Source organism: Pezoporus flaviventris, unplaced genomic scaffold (genome assembly GCF_033815535.1).
Source record: "Pezoporus flaviventris isolate CSIRO_AGI_PZ_B2104156 unplaced genomic scaffold, CSIRO_AGI_Pfla_v1 ptg000007l, whole genome shotgun sequence".
Classification (NCBI taxonomy): domain Eukaryota; kingdom Metazoa; phylum Chordata; class Aves; order Psittaciformes; family Psittacidae; genus Pezoporus; species Pezoporus flaviventris.
The window spans coordinates 48,839,576-48,854,185 of record NW_026892555.1 but is presented as its reverse complement, the minus strand read 5'-3'; positions in this window follow the sequence as shown (position 1 = coordinate 48,854,185).

Genomic DNA, 14,610 nt, shown 5'->3' with positions numbered 1-14,610 from the left:
TTCATTGAATGTTAACCTGTCTCGGTGACCACTCCAACTCGAACTGCAAATCCTCATGTGTATATACGTTGCCACTGTAGATTAAGAAGCTAGAACAGTTTGAGTTTCAGTAATAACTAGTACAACAGTAAAACCATTCTTACTACAGACTGCAAAGTTTACTGTATTTTTAGTATTTCCTGTAGTGTAATAATGTTTTACATATTTTTTTAATGCAACAGTCATTTTATTTCTGGTAATCTGTGCTCTTCCCGTGTCCGTCAGAGCCCTGTGATGCCCATTCTGCATGCTAGGCCTGCAGATTGTTTCTGTCCTGTGTTGTTTCAAGCTGTGGTACTGTAAGAATTGTTTCATACTGGTTTTTGAGTAACCTTGCAGACATAAAAATGTGTATGATCCTACTGTTTAGATAGAATACATCTCTATTTTAGCATGAAAAGAACCTTATGTGTTCTTACCCTTGCAGCCACTGGGCTCATGAACAGCTCTTGCCACTGAAAAGTAGCCTTGGAAAGGTTTTGGGGTTTTTTTCTCCTCAGTCTCCTAGAGTTTGCTGATGGGTAGAAATAAGCCAGAATGCCATGTCACCCATCGTCACCTACAATACTGTTTATTTTAAAATGCATATTCATAGCTGAAATGAGTATAAATGAATATAAGCAACTAAATGAGCCCCCACTTTTGTTATTTATTTAATCTGTTCAATCCAATAAACTTAGTTTTTAAGTTTTCTGTGAAGAAGCTCTAGACGTTTGTGCCAACTTGCCTCCAAAATGCGACACTGCTTAGAGCTACACAGTCATGTTGGGTTTAAACCACAGAAGCATTCATTTAAGCTGAACAGTACATTGCAAATGGGAAACTCATATTCTCACACCTTGCTAAGGAATTTAGGACTAAATCTGAGTAACTGATTTGGGCGCCATAAGCGGTCTGGGTGGGTAACTGCCTGAGTCCAGAATTGTGATTCATCCAATAGCTATTGTGTTGTGCAGTAGGTACTTAGACTCCTTGTGTTAAGTGCCCAGAAGTGCAAGTGCCTTCCTAATCACACACCTTGCTTCTCCTTCAGCCTCATCCTAATGCAGGAATGAGACTGACATTGTGCTTCCTGGCATGGCAGGAGCCTGGAGGTCAGTGCAGGGCTGGGAACCCCCATGATGCACATCTCTGTGCCTTTTCAGGGCAGGGTGGGAAGAGTCAGGAGATGGCAATGGGGTGGTTTTATCTGGTTTTGTTACAGCGGCCTTTGGTGTAAAATCTGGGCTCTGATCAAAAATCCTGAATAGCTGGTGGGTCTTACACAGGCAGTTCTCATCTGTGAGAGACCCTTAAGAGGTTGTTGAGAGTGGGCAACAGAACCCATTGCAGGACAAAGGCTTAAGCATTTGGTTGAGGGCTGTGTTTTGGGGTTCCTCTGCACTTTTCCCTACTGACACAGAGAGAGCATTAGCTGGAGAAACATAAACAACTTCATTGCTTCTCCCTTAGCGTAAAGACAGGAGTATGGAGGTAAACAGCTGAGGTGCTAACACTGGGCAGAGGGAAGCAGGTGGTGAGGTGGGATGTGGCATAGCATGTGTCATCTGTTCTCTCTGTCATAGTTTGAAAAGGAGGTAGGAATGCAGGGGAACCGAGGAACATCTGTTCCCTTGTGGAACAGTGGAAATGGAGCAAGGCTAATGCCAAGCGCTGCTACAGTGTTCTCTGTGGTGGTTCTGGTCAGCTCACCCTAACTGGTTCCTAGCAGAGCAGCCTTATTAGGGCAAGGTGAGATGCATACCATATGCTTCCACTGGAGTTTTGATTTCCTTCTGTATTACTGTCTTCACTTCTGGAATGGCTCTGTCTTTCTTGGCTTATGACTAGCATAAAATGTATATTCTTTTGTGCTGAAAGACTGCAAGTATAATAGAAATAGTTTCCATCATTTACACTTTAATGTTATTTATTAAGGTGACTGCATCAAAGTCTGTGCATTTAATCATGCTGCCTTTATCTAAGGACTGCCACTTGCAAGGGTAAATTTTTTTCCAATATGAACCTGAATCTCAATCAATAGCTTCAGTGGTTTAAGGTTATAATAAGTAGATTACTAATAGGCTAAATATAATCTCTGGCGCCACTGCCATTAGAATGGCTGAGCCTTTTCAGACTACTACTAAGTGTTTTGAGAAGCAAGTGTATGTATACTTAGCAATAGATACGCTCCCTGAGGTCAACTGATTGTTAAGGTAAGAAGGAAAACCCTCCCTAGCTTGGGAATGACAAATGGCATTCAGGAAGGTAGTGGGATACATACCCACCTCGACAGGCCAGCCTGCCTTGTGCAAGTGCTCTTGATTTATCGACAAAATAGCTCAATGTCTTCTGAGTCCCAAGACAGACATTCTTATGCCAGACAATAGGCAGAAACCTGCTGATGCACAGCATCTCTCTTTGGGGTTCCCAAGGCATCTGCTGTCTTACCTAACAATTCGTTTTGCCTAATATATAGCATTTCTCACTCTCAAATTCCTCACAAATGAGATCAGTTTCATTATCTCTGGATCGCAAATTAAGGCAAGAGGAGAAGAGGTATTTTGACTCATTAAGGATGAAATGGAAGACCATAACCAAGCCATAGCCAGAATCTTTTCTGAAATTTCTTTTTGGATGGGCAGCTTTTAGAATTGCTTAGCAACCTCAACTCCTGGTCTACATGATTTCCGAAGAAAAGTCAGCAGTTATTTCCTCTTATGTCACACAATGGCCACCTCTGAGCTACTCCAAAAAATGTAAAAACATGGATAAAACCCGTGGGCCCACAAAACTGCTGTGTCAACCATTATGTGCAGACAGTGTGGAGCTTGAGTTGGGAAACCGTGCTCAGCCTGGGGCTAGCCCAGGTTGCCCAGGAGTGCAGCTAGACACCACGCAGACACGTGTGGGTAAGTGCTTGACCTCGGCCTCTAAGGATGGCAGGAACTGTTAGCAGCATCCACCTTCTCAGCTCGCCGGACAGCTGCATCTCAGGCACTATGGCACACACCGGCCTTGCAGGGAGGAGCGTTTTGTTAGGCAAAGCCGTTTGTCATGGCAGGATGTGGCTGTGATGGTGTTCTACGAGCAGCGCTCAGTGAGCACATGCACGAGTTCCTCTGTGGTTCTCATCGCTCCCTTCTCATACCAGATGTAACTTCCATACATTTGCAGACCGGCTTTATAGTGCCCTTTCAGCCAGCCAGTGCCCTAGACCACAGAATGAGCAATTCCTTCTTTGCCATTCAAGGCAACTGAATATGTCAAAACCCTCTAGCAGTCAACTGAACACGCACAAAACTGGTGACTTGATATCATGCTTTTTCCTCCTTTTATCTACCTTTGCAAGTGCTTCTCACAGAAAGCTCTACTTTTTTCTTTCTCCTTTTTTTTTTTTTTATATCACTTGGCAATCCAGAAATTACATACTCAGTTATTCTAAGCATAAGCCATTATCTTTAGTCACCCTAAGACTGGAGTCTGTGTATCACCTGGTCTGTTATAAGATGCTGAATGCCCTTCTGTTGTCATGATTGAAATGTGCTTGGTCCAGCCTGCCTAGATACACAATTAACCTCAGCCGCTCCAGTATGTGATTTATGACATCCAAGGAAAGTGGGATGGAATTTCTTACCCAGTGTAGCTAGGAACAGCAGAGGACCTGAGACACAGGCAAGTGTCTTAGCTAGAATCATACAAAAAAAGTTCTTACAAAACTGAGGCTCAGACACTGGTTTCTCAGATCTCAAGCAAATACCCTGCGCAGGGGAGACCTCACAGAACTGCACTCATGGTCTCATATTTCTGAAGACTCTCTTTATTCCATGTTACTAAAAAAAAATCACAATTGGCATGGGGTTTCATACTGTGTCTGTCCTCTTTCTGGCACTCTGCAGTTTGCTGGACATGATGTGCGTATGGTTTACCCTAACAAAAACCCTTGCTGGGACTATATGTTCATGTTTGGTAGTAAGTGGTATGCAGCAGAATTTAGCCTCAGCCCTGAGTCTTGGGGACTTTAAACAGCTGGACCACAAGTGCTTACCTCCCTGCCGGAGGTAATGAGAACCTGAACATGATTTCAGGTACCAAAACAACTCCGGGAGACAGAGCAGTTGCTTGAAAGGAGTAGTATGCAGAGGCTCTCTCATTTATAGAAATGCTCTTTTCTGCAGAGGAGATGTGATCTGATGGCTGCTGATCTTTGACAGTGTTCTGGGCTGTTGGTCTAGGGTGGCTTTTTATTTCCTCTAGGGAGTCGGAGGTGATGCAGGAGCAACTCTTCATTTTGAAAACCCATTCTAATTCTTTTTTTTTGAGGAAGGGATCAGCATCTGGAAACAGGAAAGTATAAGATGAAACATAGATGGTAATGCAACTAAACTGACAGTCACCACCCAGACCTGGGTGCAAAGTGAATGATTCCCTCTCCTGGTTGCTCCCATTTGCACATCTGGTCTTGATTTTTCAGTAATTTATACATATGTTTAGCTTTAAAGTATCAAATAAAGCACAGGCATTGCGGAGTTCTTGGACATGCTGCATACACTTCATTTTTGCAGGATGAAAAATTGTAGCAACTGCACAGTGCTTGGAATTCGTCGGAACCTTTCAGAGTCATTTTGTTGGAGTTATGGCACTTCTGAAAGAAAAGATTTTTGTCTAGCCTTGCCTATCTGATGTTTCTCTGTATGTCCTTCTCTTGATTTCATCTTTCTGACTTGGAGGTTTTAACCTGAGCTTTTAATCTTCTAACCATTTCCTTACCAAACATGCTGTTGATCTGGGAGCCAAATCTTATACACTTAACACGTTACTGGATATTAAAAATAACTGATTTATGCAGTGATGTGAGCAGCCACAAAGGTGGCCTGGTTAGAATGCGAAATTACTGAGCAAAAGATATTGTCTGCTCAAAAATACTGAGAGAGAAAGGGCTGCTGCCTTGGAACTGTGAGGCTGGGAACTAGCCCTGTGAACCATAAAGAAAACATCCCTGAAAAGTGCAGGTGGCCTCTCTGAAGTACAGCCAGGGTACCTAGAAACTAGAGGCATCCAGATACCACTGATAAGTGCAAAACAACAGACTGTAACAGCAATTTATCACCTGAGAAGGTGGAAAACAGTCTGAAAAAAAACCAACCCTGCCCTGAAGGAACAGAAAACAGCATCATCTATTGTCTGTTACAGATGAAAAGCAGAAATTAATAGCATATTCTAGCTGCTCTCAATGTCCTACTTCCTCCAATGTCTGTGATATAAAAACGACTTAGTTTTTATCTGAAATGGAGCCTCTCTCTTTCTGAGACCTTCCTGGTAGAATCCCACATGAACTTCTGGAGAAGTTGTACTGTTTGTCTTGTCTGGCTCTAATGTCACAGAGGACAGTGGGAACCGATGTCTACTGCTAATAGGAAGCTGTGTACTTAAAGATTTTGCTTTCATCTGTAGGCTTATGATTTGGCCAAGGAGCTGCTTTCCTTTAAATCTGTATAACTGAGGGTTTGGTTTTTTGGGGTTGGGTTTGTTTTTTTTTTCAGTCGCTGGGGGCTTTTTCTCAAAAATAACTCCTTAATCAGTTAAAATCTCAGCAATTGAACTGTATATGTTACCATTGTCTGCTAGCAAATGCTTAGGCCTTATGTGTTGATCTCCTTGCTGAAGTGATGAGTCATTTGAAGAGAATTCTATTCGGTTTAAGATCTAAAAGAGCCTGTTCTAAAATAACCTGTTTTTTCCTTTCCTGAGAGCAGGAGGTGTGACAACAGGGGTGCTTCTCTGTCTTAATTTGACAGCTGAAAAGTGTGACTTGGCTTTCCTGTTTAATCTTTTACTCCTGCTTGGATAGAGTTTATAAGGAAGGTGAAAAGAATTTCTTATCGACTACTTACAGCAATGAAATCAGGCACACCTAAGTTTGGTAGTGCGGGCTGCTAGGGGAAAAGGTTAGAAATACAAAGTCTCTCAAATCCCTGCTTGCTTCAGAGAAATAGGAGAAAGACTGACAGCCATTCCTCAAGTGACTAGCATTACTTTGTCTTTTTTTCATCATAGAAGCATAGAATCAACTAGGTTGGAAAAGACCTTCAGGGTCATCAAGTCCAACCATCACCCCAGGACTGCAAAGTCTACCCTAAGCCATGTCACTGGGGGCCTCATCTACATGGTTTTTGAACACTTCCAGGGACAGTGATGCTACCACTTCCCTAGGCAGCCTGTTTCAATGCCTGAGCACTCTTTTGGTGAAGAAATTGTTCCTAAATCCAATCTAAACCTCCCCTGGCGCAGCTTGAGGCTGTTACCTCTTGTCCTATTGCTTGTTACTTGGAAGAAGAGACTAAACTCTGTTTTATTATGTTATTCTTTTTTAATTTTATATATCTTCCTTAAGTCAGGATGCCAAACAATTTGTATTCTGCATGGATTTCAGATATATTCACTGATGTGCTAACAAATGAAGAAGTTTACGGTAAGTCTTCTTTCCTTCAAATCTGACTTTGGTACCCTCTATCTTCCTAATCCTTAAACTGGCTCATTAGTTTTAGTGGAAGTAGCTCACTCAGGAATACACCACAAGCCTGAAAGACCGAGGGACAATCGTAATGATGAAATCTGAGGGTGAGGAGAAGTTGTTGTTCAGTAATTTGATATTTATGCTTGTTTCTCTTGGGAAATTCTCCAATTTAGCAAAATTTATCTATTTCATTAGAATTATGGCTTTCAACCAAAAAAGAATTCATAACACCACCAATCCCTTTGTATTCCACCAGGAAATATTTATGTGAAATATTGTGAAAGCTTTGGGCAGTTTATTGGTGTCAGATTTAGTTAAATCAGCTGGGATTTATCTTCTGGGAAATATATATCTTGGTTTATCTAGAAATAGTGTTGCCAAGTCATGGGATATACCTGCACTAGAAAAATTGATCATATGCTACAGTTAGTTGGGTTGAGGAGTTTGGTTCAGCTGGATATTATTGATATACCTGATACAATTTTCTGATGGTTTTCTGCAACCTCCTAGGAAGAAATAAAAAAGATTATTCTTACTGTGAAAATGTGCAAATTAATATTATTCTAGATACAGTGTGGTAGTTATTTGGAGATGTATCACTGATGTAACTTGGCTTGCTGTTGCACACATAGGCCTTGAGAGAAGGCTGGGCAATGTATAGTAAGCACTTGTATTGAGTGTTATTCTTCTATGTTTTATGCTTTGAACAGATGGACTAGACCTAGTCAAACTTTTCCAGGTCTATGATATGGACAGTGATGACTTCGCTTCCATCTCTCTTTCAGACACTTCCCTTTCTACTACTGCATAATGCTGCATTGCAGGAAAGCAGTAATGGTATGGCAAAGCTGAGGGCTGATCATAAATGAAGATAAATATGTTTCCATTGATTTATGAAAAAAAAAACACCAAACACTGCTGTTTTATTTTCAGTGTAGGATGAAGCTTGCTCACAAGGGAAGAGAAGTAATAATATTTTTTCAGTGATGCTGAAGTTGTATATTCTAGTTTACAATCCAGTGGATGGATTCCAGTTTACTGCTGCATTAATCATTCAGAAGAGATCTATATCTTGTTCCAAATATGCATCTAGGTTCAAAGTAAAGGTGGGTGCAGATCTGTAGGATGATATTTGCAGATGCAGATTTATAGAAAATAACGGTGAATATCACTTTTTGCTATTGTACTATGTTATTTTCTATTTAAAACTATTAGATGAAGTATCATTATATAAATTTCTTGGCAAATACTTTCTTCTTCCTTTTTCAAATCCTAAATAATGATGGCAACAAATGTTGACATATGCCAACAAAAGCAGTATAGACATGACCCAAGTAGATGCATTACTAAGAATTTTATCCTATATTTCTGTGCCAGGCCTCCATGTAAGTCTTTGGGGGAACCCCACTTCCAGGATTGTCTTCTAGAAAATTTTAAGTGCCTCTAATGTCCAGGGAGGTTTCCAGAGGGAGGCCTGTTAATATTTTACTCTGGTGTTTGGCCAAAAATAAACTGGAAAAGAAGTTTTTCAAACTAAAATATTTGAATGAAAAGGAATAGTTAATTGGAAGTCATACATTCTGATTTGGAAATGTTACTTCTATGGGCTGGATGTTTTGCCCCATGTGTTCCCTGACATGGCCACAGCTGCCAACCTACTCTGGGTATGGCAGTGCAGCACGGAGCTTTCATGGGATGCCATATATCGTGAGCTGCCAAACCGTCTCTGTGAATGCAGGATGGCAAGAGCCTGCAGTGGAATGGCAGTGTCCTTTTCAGATGTTTCACTTTTTGTAGGGGCAAGAATTCTCCCATGTGTGGGAAAGAACTGATGCTTGAGAAACTCATCTTATTTAAACTACTGTACTTTTTTGTCAAGAAGTTTTCCTGCAGAAAATTTCAGGCAGCCATGTCCATGGTTTAGGATGCTTTACTCAAGTATCTGCTGCCAATATATACTCATTCACACAGAAGACTCTGCTCTGCTTCCTACAGCTCCTGATCTGCTTGGTTCAAACTTAGTCTGGATACTTCTATAGCCATTGCAACTCAGTGTTAAGAGTGGCCGAAAACACAAAACATACAGAATGGCAATTCCAGCTTTTCATTTCCTTTTTATTTCCTGAATTTCTACCACTTCATATGAATTTTTCTGCTCTTTTTATGAGAGTTTGACAGAAAAAAGTTAATGGAATCCTTCAGTATTCAGGATATTTGTTTCTTATTTTCCTTGTCCCCAGATGCTGGATGCAAACCAACAGTGGGAAGTAAAGGAAGCAATAGAGTGGGTCACTAAACCAGATGAGTTTAAACCCCGATGGATTAAGGAGCCAAGTTTTCCAGATGGGACATGCAACTATTTCAAAGGTTGGACAGTTATTTTTTTTTTTATTTCAGTGATAATACAGTGACTCTGTTCAGTACTGTCGTGCACTGTTGATGCTGTTCCTTCACATATTCAGAGCTTAGTTTGAACATTTAGAGTGCCATTAAGTGTATTTCCTACAGGACCTTGACACAGATTCTGCACCTGTATTCCCTTAAGTTTAAAGAAATAGTTTGCTTCTAAAGAAACCCCAAACATGTGAAAGGACTGTAATGCCTGCATGAGGAAGGCAGCCAACATTTAGTATGAAACGAGAATGAACTTTAAAAAAAAGATGTGTGGTTTCCAGTGAAACTGGAAATTCAGTTCCAGCATGTTGTGCTCCCAACATGCACCGTTAAAGCCACAGAGATACTGTATGTGCGTTTCTTTACTGCTTCGCACACCCTGGCATGTAATTCTTCACATCGCTTCCAGAGCAGAGAAAGAAGAAAAAAGAAATCAGTAAAAAGTTGTATAACGTGTTACATTTTCTATAAAATACGTAGAAAACAGTACGCTGAATCAAGCGTTATTTTAGCCTTTATGCCACTGAGTAACTCTGTTGGGAATTAAAAAAACAGAAGCAAGTCTTGAATTTTTGTTTTCTTGCAGGTCTTAGCACTACTGGGAATTGCTGTGGCAATCAGAGAACATGTATAACTGCTTTGGGCTTTTTCCTAATTACTGCTTGTTTAATGCAACTACTGCATAACTTGTGGAGCTGCTGCCAAAACTCCTTTGCATTTCTCACTAAAGTTGAATACTACAGACAAAACTTACTTGATTTCTATTTCAGCTATTCCCTGCTAAGGTTACCTCCCTTTAGGTTGTCTCCCTGGTTCATTCTTCCCACACACAATTTCTGTGAACAACCTGGAAATACCTGGAGTTTTTTATTATTATTATGAGAGTATCTGCTAAAATTTCATATTGTCACATCAGTGAGAAATATAAAAGAATGCACCCATGATCATGATTGCCTGTATGAAATGTAGAGAAGTAAGGTACAAGAATTCCACACTGCTCCATAGAGCACACTGTACCACTGTAAGACAACTTGGATAACATCTGTGCAGAACAGTGTAGGGTGGACAATGTGGTCTGTAGAGAGCTGCAGGGCTGCTGAAATTGATATCCCCTGTGGCCCAAGGATAATGGTCACAGCTCCTATTTTTCTCTGCAGGTTTGGTGCTCAAGCAAGTGTTTTGCTGAGCACAGCAGCTCATGTGCAGACATGACCTTGCACTGGCTGTATGAAGGAGTGAGTTTGAGAGTGGTGAGGTTCCTGGCTCCTCTTCCTGCATCAATTCTATTTGTGCCCAACTCTGCATCAAAAACCCCATAAAACCGTCTGTTAGCAAGCTGTAGCTCATCCTCTCTGTGGCACCAGCAGCACTGTCAGTGGTGCAGGAAGTGCTGGGGAGCCAGGAGCTGACAGCGTGGCTGGCAGGGCATGTCTGGGGGCAGCAGCCAGGGCCAGCTGAGAAGGCTGCCGGATGAGCTCATGGTGAGGAGACAGCTCTGAGGACACCACCTGGCCCAGTGACAGGAACCAGGGTCGGACACAGCCCAGTGACTGCCAGCCTGTCCATGGTGATCCCAGACCAGGTTGAGCTGGGCCATCAGCCTGCTGTGCAGGGTCTGGATCAGTGACATCCATGTCTCGGCACAGTTGCAATGTGAGATGGTCCCTGAAGAATGCCAAACCCCCCCTGTGAGGGGTTCACTCAGAAACTTGGGTTTAGTTGGGTTAGTGCTGTGGAAGGGTCAGAGCCCAGAGCCAGGCCAGGTTTGTAGGGCAAGGCCTTGTGTAGCCATGTGCCTGGCTCTGGCTTATGGCTTGAGAAGCCAGAGGTAGCTGGCAGGGTGCCACAGGCGCCACTGCTCCCAGGGGGCCGGGAGCTGTGGGGCAGAAGGCTCCCAGGCAGGCCTGACCCACCTCCAGACAGGAGCAGGGTCCGCAGAAGACAGGGAACCCAAGCCCCAGCCCCAGGCCCTGGGCACCCCCCTGGGGACAAGGACAGGGATGGGCTGAGGCCAGGCCAGGCAGCAGTGTGTGAGCATGGCTCAGGATCAGGCATGGTGGGGGGAACCAAGGTCAGGCACAGTGCAGGGGCTGTCCAGGCAGGACATGGCAGAGCAGGGCCATAGTCAAAAGGCCAGGCCAGGGTGTTGGTCCATGGCCAGACATGTCCACAGCCGTGTCTGGCCATGGACCAACAGGTACACTGCAGTGCAGCCCAGGCAGAAACTCAGGCTGATGGGCAGAGGGTGTGGGCCCCAGGTGAGACTGGACACAGTGAGACTTGTCAATACACTCAGTGCCCTGTCTGAAATCAGGAATTTGGCTGGTGTGTATGCAGCTATTTTATAAGGCTGAAACCTTTCCTTTCCCCCAGGGAAACCCATTGTTAGCATTAGTAATAAGTCACTGCCATCAGCTATATTTAAATAGTTTTCACATGAAATATTTTTAATGAGCCCAAGGACCAGAACTAACTCACAGATGTATCATAAATACTGAGGTGTCAATAGTGAGACAAGGGGGAGCACAAAATTACAAAATGAAATATAAACCTTTAGAATCAGTTTTAACTAGTGTTACGTTTGATGGCTTTGTAACAGTAGCAATGGAAAATTACTGAGGTGCATGATACACAGAAAAAAATGTAGACTACAGATAGAGAACATACTGAGAATTCTTGTACAAGAGAAATCGTTACAGTTGACATAGTTTTAAGGAAAAAAGTCTGGAAGGACAAGGCACAGGGATAAGGAGTATCTGGGAACGGCAGGTGTCCAGGATGGGCTACAGTTTAACTGATAAGTGGGAGTACAGAAGGATTATTATGTCTGTGGTGTTTACGAACCAATTAAGCTGGTATAAGCATCTACTACGCGTGCTCCAAAGGCAGCCAGAAGTGATGAAGATTGTTGGAAGAAGTAAACGACCCTCAGAGACCACCACCACAATTCTGTACGCATGGGGGGAACTTTCTGGAAAATGATGTAATCCCTATGTAGCCTCATGAATATGTATGTATGCCCAGGGACTATATAAGGACGGCTTGTGTAGCAATACGGGGACACGCATTAGGAGGAGCTATCCCCCGTGTCTCCCCACACCGCAATAAAGAATACCTGCTTGACAACTTGAAAACTTTGTTGGCAAGTTTGTTCCTGGAGTTTTCTCCAAATCAATTGACAGGCTGGCACATTTTAGAATACCAGCCTTTAACCTAAACTGTTTTTTATTGCACCCATCTTTTTGCCAAGACTTGACACCAAATCTACAGAGCCAAACAATGTGAATTAACAAATTCTCAGTTCTCTGCAGCAACTGGAGACAACAGTGACAGCATACAACATAGCTTCTCTGCTGCCAGTTCCTCATGCCAAGCCCTGCTATCAACATATTTTATTGTGCTTCTCGCTCTCAGCTGTTGTCTACCAGTGGACAGGACACTTAATTTGATGTCTTAATGAACATCTATTAGGCTATGTTTGAATTACCCATTAGCATAGCTTTGCTTTACAAAGTAAAGGCCAGTCCTGAATATTAGCATTACTTCACGATTTGTATAACATTTTTCTTCCTTTTACCATAACATCTGAGAACCACATACAGATTTATGTATTTATCTACAGAATTCCCCCATGAATAAGGGGATTACTATTATCTGTGCTACAAACACAGGAAATTAGTATGAACCCTGAACTGACTGAACAACTTAGCCAAGCTCCAGATACAAAATCTGTAGCACAGCTAGAAATTGAATCCTGACTCTTATCCAAGTGTGTCTTGTCTGCAAGGCCATCTCTCATATGGTTGGACAGGCCTCCAGAAGAAGGAATGATTTCCTACATCAGCATCATGGCTATAATCACTTTAGCTTGTCTCAAAATGGGAATAGCTGCCCATCCCACAAGCAAGCACATCCCAAAGCTGTGTAGTCCCGAGCATGCTGAAGTGGAGCTAAGACAGTCCAGTCCCCAGTGTACCCCAAGTCCCTGCCTGGGGACATGGTTAGGAACCAAAAAGGGGTGAGCTGGTTCCTAAAGGAGCCTAAATCAAGATTCTGAGGCAGTCTGTTAATTACCTGGCAGAGCTGCCCAATCAGTTAATGTGAGCATTATACAATGGTTTCACTACAAATTCCATCACCTTTGCATTAAGCTCCTGTCCTTGTCCTGGAACGGAAGAGCCATTTTCATTTGCCATTTTTGGTTCACTTTCATCCAGGCTGTTCAACATTCAATTAAAGGGCGGTAATTTCCAAACTCATTCCAGTACAACTATGCCATTTTGCACAGAGGATATTTTAGTTCATTGTGTCAGGTGTTGTGCTCATAACAAGTATAAGCTGATTACTTTTAATATTGGCAACATTCTTGAATTTCACTTCATCCAAATTCTCATGTGTCTCTCTGGAGACATTCAAAAACCACCTGGATACGTTCCTGTGTAACCTGCTTTAAGTGGCCCTGCCTCGGCAGAGAGGTTGGACTGGATGATCTCCAGAGGTCTCTTCCAACCCTAACAATTTTTGTGATTCTGTAGATTAAAACATTTGGATTTATTGAGACACACAAGAGGGACACTGTACAAATGTTTGTATATGAGTTGTGAGCAGCTCTTGTAAGATGTTAATTTGGGAGACTTCAGGTCTTTTTTCTTTTTCCCTTTACACTGCCACAACAGAGTGATACTTAACACAGCTTCTACACACTAAGGCCTTGAGTTCTCTACAAATGCAAGCTGGGATGTGTGAACGAAAACTTGCCTGTGCTGCTGATGGTCCAGAGTAAGGCTCTGCAAAATACAGCAGTAATGAAAAAATCTTTCTCTCTCCACTCTCCAAGCCAGTCTGATAATAGTTTCTTCAGCTGTCATGCTTGTGATTTCTGAGCATAAGCTTGCATGCACTGTGTAATTTTTTTGTTTCATGTCATGCTCTAGGGCTGCATCTAAGGGCTTTGGATGCCTTAGTTTTGAGCACTGTCTTTCTCTAGTATGGACTTGGGGCTCTCTGTGAATCAGTCCAGCACTTGGTAATATTTGATTATATCCCAGTATTTGAAAGCCTCGAAAGCAGATTAGTTACACAAAATACTCCTGTAGCAAATTACTATGGTGATTTTTTTTTTTTTTTTTTTTTTTGTTTTAAAAAAGGTGTTGCTACATGGTGGTCACCATATGCATTTGTCTTAACCTATAAGCCCACCTACCTGTGGGCTACAAAGGAAAGTTAGACGTGTGGATTAAACTTCAAGCAGGTGAAAGTGAACAGTTTGTGGGTTTGATAAAGGTATTTGAAACCTGGGCTGCATTCCATGTTCACACTTCACAGATGGCAGTCACTATGGTAGCAAGCTCACCAAATCAGATTAATTAAGAGACTATTGAATTTAATGGCTCATCAGGTGGGTGTTCATCTCAAAATTCAGAAACAGTTCTTTCTTTTCTGACCCCTCATCTATCATAACCAGATAACTAATATTCTTTCTGGTATGGAAGTAAGGCAAATTTTGCAACTTATCATGTCAGAAATAATGTGGGTTAGGAATGCTTGTCTAAGAAAGTAGATCATAGAGGGAGCTGATATTTGAGCATAGTGGTAAGAAATTTCTATGCTATCTCCAAGTCTATTGAACTGCCCTTGGGAAGTCGGGAAATGCTAAAAGGATGCATTCAGAGGAGGAAACT